Source organism: Haliotis asinina, chromosome 4, assembly GCF_037392515.1.
Source record: "Haliotis asinina isolate JCU_RB_2024 chromosome 4, JCU_Hal_asi_v2, whole genome shotgun sequence".
Lineage (NCBI taxonomy): Eukaryota > Metazoa > Mollusca > Gastropoda > Lepetellida > Haliotidae > Haliotis > Haliotis asinina.
In genome coordinates this window covers 6,128,560-6,139,224 of record NC_090283.1, presented here as the reverse complement: position 1 = coordinate 6,139,224, position 10,665 = coordinate 6,128,560, and positions in this window count along the sequence as shown.

The window sequence follows — 10,665 nt, the reverse complement described above, 5'->3', positions numbered from 1 at the left end:
GAGCACAACGTACAACATTCAAGGAGGACACCCTTCCACTATACTGAGAGCAGTGCCGGTTAAAACTGAGAAATTCAACGACGGTAGAACCGAGTCGTTTTCACCACGGCAGTATAAGAGATTAACCCAGGGCAACATACCTGAGCTGACAATATCGGTGTTAGATATAAATCATAATCCTGTAAATATAGGATACCTCAGCTTAACACTTCATGTAACATGACCAGCGCACAAGGGCCCGGAGTGAAAAAATGCGTTAATATCGGGATCTCCGACCTCGGAGACACACGCGGTTTCGACGCTCCCGGAGTAGATGGTAAATCGTACGCCTTGCAACTGAAAAACAACATTTACAAACGCGTTGAAATCCCCTCCGGTGGAGCCCTAAGTGATATAGTAGATACCACAAGAGCAACAGTAAACACTAAGTACACCCTTGTCAACACCGGTGATAATAATTGGGTAATATACCCATCGTTCGGTGGTAAACTGTTCGACTTAGACGATGTTGAGAGCACTACCGTCGTCAAAAACAAACCATATATGCTCGTCTTCACCGAAGATGACAAGTGGGTGTTGTTACCCGAGAACGACTGGTTTCTCAATATTAGACTCGTCTCCCCCTACGTGTTCACTGATAACAAAGACAACCACCTAAACAAAGTCGTGAACAATGGAATTCTGCTCGTGGCTTACGTACCAACTCAGAGACGTAGTATAGTCGTCAGCCCAGTCAACACTATAGCAGCCCACATGCTATCGAGTAAACCAACCATACAAAACGTGAAATTGCAGTTGGTGTCTGAATTCGAAGGCGTGGTCAAGATACTAGAGAGTCTGCCGGCAAACTCAACACTGATCATCAAAGTCTACCTAGGGGAACCATCGGTGAATGATGTCGAGATCGTGAAGGGGATCAAACTCGGGTGGGTGAAACAACACCAGTTTCAAGTTTGCAACGTTTACGTGCGGGTGGGTGTCGACTCCAAGACCAGTCTGCAGGGGGTCAACGTGATCGTGGAAAACAAGATATCACTAATCAATATCTTCCTGCCTGACAACATACACTTCATGGGTATGAAGTTAACCCCTGAATTATTATCAGAAAACCAGTTGGAAATTATATCGTAATAGTATAATAATGACCAGTCATCATCCCAACACTACACTTAACGACCTGGGAGATACAGAGGGATTCGATCAGCCTGGTGAGGAAGATGAATTTTACATCCTGCACTTCAAAGACAACGTGTACAGACGGGTGTCGTTATCAGATTTAAAAGAACCCAAATGGCTGATCAATTTAATATTCACCTCACCTTATATCACAACAAAAGAGGGGTGGAGGTTTATCTCTAAGATTACGAATAACGGTATCTGGCCCGGGGGTTTCATTACGGGGAATGAAGCAACAGACACGGTATATTTTTATGAAGGAAAAATTGGATTAGGTTCTGGAATAGAAAGTAAATTAACATTTAGCAGTATGTATTTACACGAAAGGCAGCTTGAGATATCCTCCCCCTACACAATCATCATAGAAGTCATGTTTACGTATTTTGACCAGGAAAACTCCTCAAGAGTACACCAATTTTTACCCGGGGTGTCAATACACTGGTTTGATGAACACTTAAATCAATATTGTCGTATTATTATACAACAGGATACCCCCACAGGTCCTATAAACCGCTTAATAAGCCTCAGTGGGGTTTTTATTACAACAGGAAAGTCTATTAGCCTCTCACCTATTACCCTGAGTAGAAGTCTAGAACTTGTAGACTTCAAATATATTGATAGATTTTTAACTGAAACCCAATTAAAATATCTTTCAAAATATATATTATAGGATGGGCCTGTACCCAGTCGTAGAGGAAGTAGCGAAGACGTTGGAAACCATAGATGGGTTCCGCTTGAGGCAGTTATGTGATGTGAAACGCCAACTAGAACAAGACCGTGACACGCGGAAAGCACTATGTAAAAAATACAATAGAGCTTTCAATATCGTGGACGGGGCTGACACTACCCTTATAGCAACCAGCATGGGACTAGGGGCGGCAGGCGTTGGGTTGTTGGCTACCATCGTGGCTGCACCTATAGTGCTAGGTATTGAAATAACGGCTGGGGTGACAGGGTTGGTAGGGTTGGCGCTTAAGTTAGTATCACGCAGACTTAATCGTAAGGCATTAAAACACAATGAGATCAGGGTTCTGGCCGAAGCAAAGCTGAACACAGTGAGTGAGCGTATTTCCACGGCACTCTCTGACAGTAAGATCTCAGAAGAGGAATTTAGTTCAATCCTCTCTGAACTCACAAAATATAACGGAATGAAACAAGATATTCGGTCCAAGTCTCGTAAGTCTGCTATCAGCGAGGATGAGAAAAAAAAGTACATAGAACAGGGGATACAAAAAGCCCAACAAGCCTTTATTACGAACACCAAAGAGATCATAGGCGGTTCACGTTAAACTGTTTCCTCGATATAAACATGACATAGGGGAACACGAGGGCGATAGCCGTAAGCGAGCCACCGATCCTATATGGTCAGTCAAAACTTACAACATAGACAAAGTGGATATGAAAGCCGACGAACCTAACTTGTACTACTTGAGGGATGGGCCGGGTAGGGGATTTGTAAGAGAAGAATTATTGATCGTACCGTACGGCACAGTGTTACCTCCTACCAAGGCACAGTAATTACCGCCAACTTTTTTGTAGTAGGGGTAATAGTAGCAAGAGCTAAGGGGCCCACCAACGTCTTATTTAGTAAATAAGGCGTTGTAGAGACATTTCTTGAAAGTGGTCCAGAACTATCATTCCCTATACTACTCTTGGTATACAAGTGATGACTCCCCTCTTCATAGTCAGAGACATCTTATTTCGTTTTGATACATCCTTAATAAATCTAAAATTCCTGACCTTAAGTTCTTTCCAGAAGAATTTAATGAAATCAATTGGAGATCCATCTGTACCGGGGCTTTTGTTATTTTTCATATTTCGTATTGCTGATGATATTTCATTTATGTCTAATTCCTTTTTCCAGTATGTCTCTCTGTTGGAGACTCAATGTTGGAGTTTTCACATTTTCTAAATACGTATTATTCCATAAAAATTGGTAAGGGTAAGTCTTTTATCGTCTACCGTTACATCTGCAATAATATAATTACCACTTTCATCCTCTAATGTTCTGTTTATAGTGAGCTCGATGTCGTTATTGAAAAATATGGCTACTCCTCTAGAGTTAGATTTAAAAGGCGCAATTACACTTTGCAACCCCCATTCATTTTTAACTCTGTTAATATCTTCTTTAGTGACATGCATGTCTTGTAAACAGATTATAGAATAAGACTTTTTCCTAAATAAATTCATCACTTCCTTTTTTTTAATTTTGTCAGCTAAGCAGGTAGCTGAAATAAATCTAATTTTCTTTGTCTTATCCATTATGAGATACTGAAACAGTAGTTCTTAATACGGTGATCTCAACATAATTTGAACAATATGTTACAGTAGTTGATTTACGGTGATTAGGAAAATGAATTAATATTACTATTATTACAAGTGAAGGGGACATTTGCACTAGGATGTTGGTAACAGTGGTTGTTTTAAGGTGATTGGGTAACTGGATTATTGTTATTCCTACACGTGATGGCAAGATTTGCACTAGGATGTTGGTAACAGTGGTTGTTTTAAGGTGATTGGGTAACTGGATTATTGTTATTCCTACAAGTGATGGCAAGATTTGCACTGGGATGTGGGAACAGCGTTTTTGAACAAGAAAGATAATGGAAACAGAGAAAGAGTGAGTGAGTGAGTGAGTTAACATTTAACGTCACATCGGCAATATTTCAGCCATATCGTGACGAGAACCATTAATGTCATACATAATAGAGAATGGTAAAAAATCTGTCAACAAAGGACAGTAAAGCAACTAGACTATCACAGGAAAATATTTAAAACTAGTAATGAAATCTAAAACAATTCAACTATAGAGGACGATACAATATAAAAACAGGCTATAGACCGCCGACAACTGAAGGTAGATCACCATACCAGGGTCCATGGGGTCCAGTACCTTTGCTACCTGCATGGACCCAAGTTGGATTTACACCATCCCTTCTGCCGCTGGCAATTGTACGAATGTTTAGCCAACTTTTAAAAGAACAAATATACTACGTTTAAAATCGGGTAAGCGGAAATTAAACTGTGAAAGTTTTGGGACTTACGTACCCTCTCAGGAAGACAAAAATTTTACGATACTTTAACCCCCTTTGAGGATACAGCCATTAACATTACCAGTTGCTTAGTTACACTACTAATCATTAAAATATAGCTATGTACAACAGTTATTAATCAAAATTCAATCATGAAATCAATTTCTTTTAAAAAACCAATAAGTAAATGAGAACTAACACTATTAAAAAGATCCTTGATGGTTTTGACATTGAAATATTTCTCCCTTGTGATGGAGAATTCAACACAGTCAAGCAGGATATGCTTCACCGTGACTCTCTCATCACAAGGTATACAAAACGGAGGATCTTCACCTTTTAACAGGTATGCATGAGTATATCTGGTATGGCCAATACGACATCGTCGCAAAATGACCTCTTCAAATCTGGACTGACAGCCCAAGTAGGTGTAACCAATATAGGGTTTTATTTCATGTAATTTATTTATACCTACTTGGGTGTCCCACCTCTTTTGCATAAGGTCACGGATGTAAGATCTAATACTAGCTTTGTAGTCAGAATAAGGAATGAGAAGTGATGTCACAGATTTGTTGAGTGCTGCTTTGGCGGCACGATCGGCCATTGTGTTCCCAGAAATTCCTACATGGCTGGGTAACCAACAAAAGACAATGTCGCATTGGCCAGTAGCAAGATCATTATACAATTCAATTATTTCTATTAAAAGTGGATGCTTGCAAGAAATGTTTTTAATCGCCTGAAGACAAGAAAGGGAGTCGGAGTAGATTATATATTGTTTATGTTTGGGGTGTCTTTCAATATATTTAAGAGCGGTTAATAGAGCGTTTGCTTCTGCTGTGAAAATAGAGCTGTCAGCCGGTAATCTGGAAGAGATTGTCTTAGACCCAATGACTGTGGCACAAGCCACTGCCCCACCATCCTTGGATCCATCTGTGAATAAGGATTTATAGGTATTGTATTTACTTTTTAATTGATGGTATTCTTGTTTACATTGTGATTCATTCGTTTCTGACTTTGTCAGTGTAAGGTCAACTTGTGGCCTAACCAATTGCCAAGGAGGAAAAGAAAGTAAACGAGAAGGAGCTATATCTTCTAGCTCAATGCCAGCAGCAGAAAGGAAAGGTTTCACTCTGATACCAAGAGGGGGAACAAGTGAAGACTTCCTGCTGTATAAATCCTCATACAAGGGATTAAATACACAGTTATATGCAGGGTTTGATTCGTTGGAATATAATTTTGTTACATACTGTAAAGTCAATTTGGCACGGCGTTGGGTAAGAGATGGCTCATCAGCCTCGACATAGAGGCTGTCGACAGGTGATGTTCGAAAGAAGCCAAGACAAAGTCTTAGACCTTGGTGATGGACAGAATCTAATAGTTTCAGGTTGCTTTTGCAGGCTCCACCATATACAATGGAACCATAATCAAGTTTGGATCGTACCAATGATCTGTATAAATGAAGGAGGGTGGTTTGATTCCCTCCCCACTTAGTATTGGAAACAACCTTCAGCAAATCTAGTGCCTTCAGGCATTTAACTTTAAGAGATTTAATGTGTGGTAAGAAGGTTAAATGAGAATCGAAAATTATACCCAAGAATTTAACCTCCTTTACAACTTTGATGGGAGTGCCATTTAAAGATAGCTCTGGGTCCTTATGCGGTTTATATTTTCTACAAAAGTGTATACAATTAGTTTTTGTTTGAGAAAATTTAAAGCCGTTTTCAAGGCACCATTTATTTATTTTATTTAAACACAACTGTAATTGCCGTTCAATGGTGCGCATATTTTTACCACGACAAGAAATATTAAAATCATCCACAAATAGTGATCCATCGATTGAATCAGTTAAAACCTTTGATGGACTGTTGATCTTAATACTAAACAGAGTGACAGACAAAATACTGCCTTGTGGGACGCCCTGATCCTGAGTATAATGGTCAGACAGGGTTGAACCCACTCGGATTTGAAATTGCCTGTCATTTAAAAAGTTGGATATAAATTGAGGCAAGCGGCCTCGTAATCCAAAGTCGTGTAAATCTTTTAAAATCCCATGTTTCCATGTCGTATCGTATGCTTTTTCTAGATCGAAAAAAATTGACACAGCATGTTGTTTATTAATTATGGCATTCTTAACAAAAGATTCTAAACGCACGAGATGATCGACAGTACTTCTGTTTTTACGGAAACCACATTGTATATCTGTGATAAGGTTATTTGTTTCCAAGTACCAAACAAGTCGATTATTTATCATGCGCTCCATGGTCTTGCAAACACAGCTAGTTAATGAAATCGGACGATAATTCGATGGATCAGTATGATCACGTCCAGGTTTAGGGATGGGTACAATTATGGCATCTCGCCACGAAGGAAATTTTGCAGTTGTCCAAATGTCATCAAAAATATGTAAAAGTGTCTCTAAACAGGATTCTGGCAAGTGCTTCAGAAGTTGATAATGTATACCATCAGCTCCAGAAGCAGTATCGTGAGCTTGATCAAGAGCAGTATGAAGTTCATGTATTGAAAAGGTTTCATTGTAATCTTCCCTATTCTCCAAAGTAAAATTAATATATACATATGGAAATTAATTAAGCAACACCAAATTCAAAGACACATAAAAACTTAACAAAGTTTAACGAAGTAATTTTGATGATTGATTATTCAATTTTGATGTATTGACATACAGCATGAGCTTTTCATGGGTTGATATGACGCGCGTGAAGCTTGCACAGCGCACGTGCATTGCTTTAACCTCAACTTTCGAAAAATGCACTTTTTCCCTGGGGTGTTTACAAGCGCAGGTTGTCGATTGCATTCGGTTTTTCATTCATTTCAATGTCATGGCACGTAGGAAATTATCAGAGGCCACTCGTTGGCAAATAATCGGCATGAGGAATGCTGGTATGTCTCTAAGACAAATCGGGACTCAAATCGGACGACATCATTCCATAATTTCAAAACTTTTGAAAAAATACCGGGCCACTAATGAAGTTAAAGACCTGCCTAGACCAGGAAGACCCAGGAAGACCACAGTCCGGGAGGACAGAGCTTTACTGAGACTTGTACGGCGCAGGTCCTTCGACTCGAGCTCTCGGTTGAGACAGGAGTGGCTTCCAGGGAGACCCATCTCGAACAGGACTGTTCGGAATCGTCTGAAAGCTGCAGGATACCGGGCAAGGAGGCCAATCAAGCGACCCAGACTGTCTCCAGCCCATAAGGCAGCCCGACTGGCCTGGTGTAATGACCGTTTGCACTGGAACATTGCCTCTTGGAGGAAGGTCCATTTCTCAGATGAGAGCCGGTTCTTGCTGCACATGGTGGACGGTCGTACTCGGGTCTGGAGGCAGAGGAACACAGCAATGGCTCCACGGAACATCCAGGAGACTGTGGCCTTTGGGGGAGGTTCCGTTATGGTATGGGGGTGCATTTCCATGAACTGCAAGTTGGATATCATTACCATCCGTGGCAACCTTAACGGTGTTCGTTACCAACAGGAGGTTCTTGACAGGGCTGTGGTACCTCATTTTGAGAACCATCCTCTGGCAACGAGACCCATATTTATGGACGACAATGCTAGACCTCACAGGGCGCATGCTGTAAATGATTTTTTGCGGCAAAATGCAATTGACAGAATTCCATGGCCTGCCATGAGCCCTGACCTCAACCCCATTGAACATTTGTGGGACTTTATTGGCCGTCGTGTGAGGCAGAGAGACCCACCAGTCCATAATCTCAACGAATTGACGGCTGCCCTGCATGAGGAGTGGAACAGGATCCCCCAGAATCAGATCCGGAGACTCATCCAAGGAATGAGGAGGCGTCTGGAATCGGTGGTGCGTGCGCAGGGAGGACACACTAGATATTGATGAAAGTCGGTGTGCAGACTCTCAGATGACTGTTCTTTCTTTCCATGTGACATTTGTGTTAATACACCTGACAACAACGTCTGTGGATGAATAGTAAATTGTGTCCATTTTTTCATGAATTTAAGACAGTTTTAAGAATTTGGATTTCGTTGCAATAAAGCAAAGTCTTGATACTTTTTCCCTTTAAGTTGTTTGTCAGAGATCGTCTGTTGAATAAAAAAGTGTCAAACTATATCAACCCGGCATATTTTGATTGTCAGAACACTTCAAAGTTGCTCCAATAGAAAAAATTGGGGTGTTGCTTGATTAATTTCCAGGTGTATATTTCTTTTCCTGCTGTTTTTGATATTTTTGGAATTCAGGTACATAATTTGACGAGGAAGAATGTTTCGCCAAAGTCTCACCAAGTTTATTAGCAATATCTGATTTATGAGTCAATAACTGATTCCCATCTTTAAGATTGTGAATACTAGATTTAGAGCCCTTACCTTTTATTTTCTGGATCATGTTCCATACCTTTGAAACTGGCGTACGTGAATTTATTTTTGAAACGTAATTTTGCCATGACTGGCGTTTATTTTGTTTAAAAGTATGCCTTGCTTTAGCATTTAAAATTTAAAATTTGTTTAAATTATGGACCATAGGATGACGCCGGAAATACTGTTCAGCTTTCTTCCGAGCCTTCCTAGCTTGTTTGCAGTCAGCAGTAAACCATGGTTTACGTATGTGTGGATTTGAAGAGGACTTCGGGATACATTCATCAGCTATTTGAAGAAGTTCTTCAGAGAAGATTTTTATCGGATCAGAAACATCAACAAAAGCATCAGGTGTTAGTTTAACAGAGCAGCGAATTTCATACAAATCCCAGTCAGCTTTAGCAAAGTTCCAACGTGATGATGGAGGGACATCAGAAGGTGTCATATATTTTAATATGGTGGGAAAATGATCACTCCCACAAAGGTCATCATGAACTAACCACTCAAATTCACTCAGTAAAGTAGAGTCCATAATGGATAAATCCAGACAGGAGTAAGTTCCAGTTCCTGGATGTAGATATGTAGAAGAACCATCATTAAATATGCATAAATCGTTGTCCAAGAAAAAATCCTCCAGCACTTTACCTTTTACATTGCTGTCAGTACTGCCCCAAAGTGGGTTATGGCCATTTAAATCTCCCATTTTGACACAGGGTTTAGGGAGTTGATCATATAGCGCTTGAAGATCAGACTGTTGAAGGGAAGTCGACGGTGGAATATATAAAGAGCATAATGTGAAAACAACATTTAATGTCATTCGAATAGCAACAGCCTGGAGAGGGGTATTGAGAGAAACGGGACTATGGATGATGCCCTGCCTCACTAAAAGAGAAGAACCTCCAGTAGCTTTATTCCCTGGAGGGGAAAAGCTATGATATGAATTATAATGTCTCAGATCAAAGTTGTGTGTGCTTTTGAGGAACGTTTCCTGCAAACAAAGTGCTGATGGTTTCAAATCCTGTGTTAAAAGTTGAAGATCATTGAAATTGTTCCAAAGTCCTCTACAATTCCATTGTATTATACTGGAAAAGCCACTCATGGCGGCTTAACTGGAGATCGTGAGCAGTTAGATTTTCCCCTATGCTGCATGGGCAGCGATGGATTGACTTCCATGGCTAGAGGTTCAAAGACATTATGAACCTCCAGAGGGGATGTTGACGTAGACAGGTCCTGAATATGTTTAAGGGACCTTGCTTCTTTTTTCCGTTGTAATTTTCGTTCTTTTGCAGTTAGAATTCTATTTGTTTTCTCTTCAGTTATACTGCCGGACGCAATCACAGGGTCAGGAACAGAGTCTGTCTGCGAAGCTGATGAAGTGTTGGTATCTGCTGTATCGATTGGGTACAGTAGTTTTTGGTCGGTAGACACCCAGCTAATAGCAGTTTGACAGCCAGTATCAGATGTGATAGGAGTAGAGGAAACTGCGTCGGAATACGATCGTGAAGGAGAGGAATTTGTTGATGCATTTGTTACCAACTTTTTTGCCTCAGCGAATGAAATGTCATTGGTGTATTTTAATTTCAATATTTGTGTTTGTGTGACGAAAGAGGGACAAGATTTGGATGAGGACATGTGAGGACCACTGCAATTTGCACACTTGATCTCATCTGTGCAGTCTGTGCTGTCGTGCTTAGGAATATATGTATCAACTCCAATGTTGAAATACCCAGCTTTAATCGATGAAGGAGTCTTCGTGAGGGCAAAGGTAAACAAGTACGTGTTGGTATTAACAATGCTGTCACCATTTTTCCTTGTAAATCGTTTCACTGATGATACACCTTGGGGCTTCAGTTCTGTGACAATGTCCTCTTCGGACATGTCTGAGAGACACTTAGCACGATCGCGGACAATGCCTCGACATGAGCTGAGAGTTTTATGCACCGACACAACAATCTCAGTGTTTGCAAAACGATGTGCCTTTAAGAGATTTTGAGACTGCTGTCTTCTTGTACACTCCACAAGCAGGGAACCGGAGCGGAGACGAGTGACATTCCTTCAATAGATTTCGAAACCACAAAGGGATTGATTTTAAGGGGTTCACCATTAACTCCTTCAACGACA